The sequence below is a fragment of the Arachis duranensis genome, chromosome 9, assembly GCF_000817695.3.
Source record: "Arachis duranensis cultivar V14167 chromosome 9, aradu.V14167.gnm2.J7QH, whole genome shotgun sequence".
NCBI lineage: Eukaryota > Viridiplantae > Streptophyta > Magnoliopsida > Fabales > Fabaceae > Arachis > Arachis duranensis.
In genome coordinates, this window is record NC_029780.3 from 31,004,208 (window position 1) to 31,008,349 (window position 4,142).

General features: G+C 33.9%; 1 non-coding gene across 1 annotated transcript; it reads left to right on the forward strand.

Moving 5' to 3' along the window:
- The first annotated feature begins 652 nt into the window (after positions 1 to 652).
- LOC127741738 (small nucleolar RNA R71) lies at positions 653 to 756 on the forward strand. The gene has a single exon (XR_008002945.1). It is a non-coding gene; the product is annotated as a small nucleolar RNA R71 (small nucleolar RNA).
- Positions 757 to 4,142: the final 3,386 nt, after the last annotated feature.

The window sequence follows — 4,142 nt, forward strand, 5'->3', positions numbered from 1 at the left end:
CCCCCAGATTTCTGATGGAGGATCTTGTTTCACTCATGAAACTTAAAGTGGCCTTTGACAGATCAGAGACTAGATTGGCTAAATTAGAAGTGTTTTGTTCAGAATTCTCTGTCTGTTGCTGAGAAGATGATGGATAAGGCTTGCTATTGGTCAGCCTATTGCGTCCACCATTGTTAAAGCCTTGTTGAGGCTTTTGTTGATCCTTCCATGAGAAATTTAGATGATTTCTCCATGATGAGTTATAGGTGTTTCTATAAGGTTCACCCATGTAATTAACCTCTGCCATGGCAGGGTTCTCAGGATCATAAGCTTCTTCAGAAGCTGCCTCTTTAGTACTGTTGGATGCATGTTGCCATCCATTCAGATTTTGAGAGATCATGTTGATCTATTGAGTCAACACTTTGTTCTGAGCCAATATGGCATTCAGAGCATCAATTTTAAGAACTCCTTTCTTCTGAGGTATCCCATTATTCACGAAATTCCTCTCAGAAGTGTACATGAATTGGTTGTTTGCAACCATGTCAATGAGTTCTTGAGCCTCTTCAGGCATTTGTTTAGGTGAATAGATCCACCTGCAGAATAGTCCAATGACATTTTTGAAAATTCAGATAGACCATAATAGAATATATCTAATATGGTCCATTCTGAAAACATGTCAGATGGACATCTTTTGGTCAGCTGCTTGTATCTTTCCCAAGCTTCATAGAGGGATTCACCATCTTTTTGTTTGAAGGTTTGAACATCCACTCTCAACTTGCTCAGCTTTTGAGGAGGAAAGAATTTATCTAAGAAGGCAGTGACCAGCTTATCCCAGGAGTCTAGGCTATCCTTGGGTTGTGAATCCAACCATATTCTAGCTCTGTCTCTTACAGCAAAAGGGAAAAGCATGAGTCTGTAGACTTCAGGATCAACTCCTTTCGTCTTTACAGTCTCACAAATCTGCAAGAACTCAGTTAAAAACTGGTAAGGATCTTCAGATGGAAGTCCATAAAACTTGCAGTTTTGTTGCATTAAGGCAACTAGCTAAGGTTTCAGCTCAAAATTATTGGCTCCAATGGCAGGAATAGAGATGCTTCTTCCATCAAATTTGGACGTTGGCTTTGTGAAGTCACCAAGCATTCTCCTTGCATTATTATTATTTTCGGCTACCATCTCCTTCTCTTGTTCTAATGTTTCTGAAAGGTTACCTTTAGATTGTTGTAACTTAACTTCTCTTAGTTTTCTCTTCAGAGTCCTTTCAGGTTCTGGATCAATTTCAACAAGAGTGTCTTTATCCTTGTTCCTGCTCATATGAAAGAGAAGAAAACAAGAAAAGAAAGAGGAATTCTTTATGTCACAGTATAGAGATTCCTTTATGTTAGTAGAAAAAGAAAGGGGAGAAGAATGAAGAAGAGTGGGTTCGGAGAAGAATGAAGGCTCTATTAAATAATTAAATAGAATAAGAGAGAAGAGATAGAAAATTCGAAAATAATTTTAAAAAAAGGGTTAGTAATTTTCGAATATTAGAAATAAGATAAGATTAAAATTAAAATTTAAAACAAAAAGAATTTTTGAAAAAGAGATGAGATATTTTCGAAAATTAGAGAGGGAAAAGTAGTTAGGTGGTTTTGCAAAAGATAAGAAACAAACAAAAAGTCAAAGAGTTAGTTGAAAAAGATATTAAAATCAAATTTGAAAAGATAAGAAGATAAGAGGTTAGATAAGATATTTTGAAATCAAATTTTGAAAAAGATAAAATTTTTGAAAAAGATAAGATAAAAGATAAAAAGATATGTTGAAAAAGATTTAATTTTTAAAATTAAAATTGATTACTTGACTAACAAGTAACTACAAGATATGATTCTAGAATTTAAAGATTGAACCTTTCTTAACAAGAAAGTAACAAACTTCAAATTTTTGAATCAATCACATTAACTGTTAGCTAATTTTTGAAAATTTGATATAAAGATAAGAAAAAGATTTTGAAAATATTTTGAAAAAGAATTTTGAAATTTTCGAAAAAGAGGAAAAATTGGAAAAGATATGATTTTTTGAAAAAGATTTTGAAAAGATAAGATTTTTAAATTTGAAAAATTGACTTGACTTGTAAGAAACAACTAATTTTGAAAATTTTTGACTAAGTCAACTCAAATTTTCGAAAATTTGGAGAAAAATAAGGAAAAGATATTTTTTGATTTTTGAATATTTTAATTATGAGAGAGAAAAACACAAACATGACCCAAAACATGAAAATTTTGGATCAAAACACAGGATGCATGCAAGAACACTATGAATGTCAAGATGAACACCAAGAACACTCTGAAGATCATGATGAACATCAAGAACATATTTTTGAAAAATTTTTGATGCAAAGAAAACATGCAAGACACCAAACTTAGAAATCTTTAATGCATGGACTCTAACAAACGAAAAATGCATAGAAATCTTTAATGCATGGAAAATATGAATGCAAAAGTGCACATGAAAAACAACAAACAACACAAATCAAGAAATCATCAAGATCAAACAAGAAGACTTGTCAAGAACAACTTGAAGATCATGAAGAACACTATGAATGCATGAGATTTTCGAAAAATGCAAGTAAATTTTTAAAGCATGCAATTGACACCAAACTTATAATTGACTCAAGACTCAAACAAGAAATACAAAATATTTTTGGTTTTTATGATTTTATGAATTTTTTTTGTATTTTCTTTAATTTTTTTCGAAAAACATTATTAGAAAAACGAAAAAGAAAAGAAAAATTTTGAAAAAGATTTTTTTGAAAAGAAATTACCTAATCTGAGCAACAAGATGAACCGTCAGTTGTCCATACTCGAACAATCCCCGGCAACGGCGCCAAAAACTTGGTGGACGAAATTGTGATAAAAGAGTTTCAGGCACTGTTAGAGAAGCTCACAACTCCATTCAACTAACCAGCAAGTGTACTGGGTCGTCCAAGTAATAAACCTTACGTGAGTAAGGGTCGATCCCACAGAGATTGTTGGTATGAAGCAAGCTATGGTCACCTTGTAAATCTCAGTTAGGCAGATTAAATGGTTATGGGTTTCAAAAATTAATAATAAATATAAAATAAAAAGGGATAGAAATACTTATGTAAATCAATAGTGGGAATTTCAGATAGGCGTGTGGATATGCTAGAATCCTTTCGAATCTCTACTTTCTTATTGCTCTCATCCAATCCTTCTTACTCCTTTCCATGGCAAGCTAAAAGTGTTGTGCAACGTATATCTTGGAATAAGAATAAAAGAGAATAAGAATAAAAGTGTTGTGCAACGTATATCTTGGAATAAGAATAAAAGAGAATTGAATAAAAAGTAATGATAATTGTATTGAAACTTGAGGTACAGCAGAGCTCCACACCCTTAATCTATGGTGTGCAGAAACTCTACTGTTGAAAATACATAAGTGAAAGGTTCAGGCATGGCCGAATGGCCAGCCCCCATGGTCTAAGGACTAGGCGTCCAAAGATATCTAATACACTAGTAAAAATTCCTATTTATAATAAACTAGCTACTAGGGTTTACATGAGTAAGTAATTGATGCATAAATCCACTTCCGGGGCCCACTTGGTGTATGTTTGGGCTGAGCTTGGTCTATCCACGAGTTATAACGTGTTTTGGGCGTTCAACTCCGGGTTGTGATGTGTTTCTGGCGTTTAACTCCAGACAGCAGCATGTACTTGGCGTTGAGCGCCACCGAATAAAGTATGGACTATTATATATTGCTGGAAATCTCTGGATATCTACTTTTTAACACCGTTTAGAGCTTTCCATTTGGAATTCCGTAGCTCCAGAAAATCCATTTTGAGTGCAGGGAGGTCAGATTCTAACAGCATCAGCAGTCCTTTGTCAGCCTCCTATCAGAGTTTTGCTCAAGTCCCTCAATTTCAGCCAGAAATTACCTGAAATCACAGAAAAACACACAAACTCATAGTAAAGTCCAGAAATGTGAATTTAACATAAAAACTAATGAAAACATCACTAAAAGTAGCTTGAACTTACTAAAAACTACCTAAAAACAATGCCAAAAAGCGTATAAATTATCCGCTCATCACCTGACAACCGAGCCTTCCATTCCGTGATATCAGAGTCTTCGTGGTATAAGCTAGAATTGATGGCGGCATTCATGAGAATCCGGAA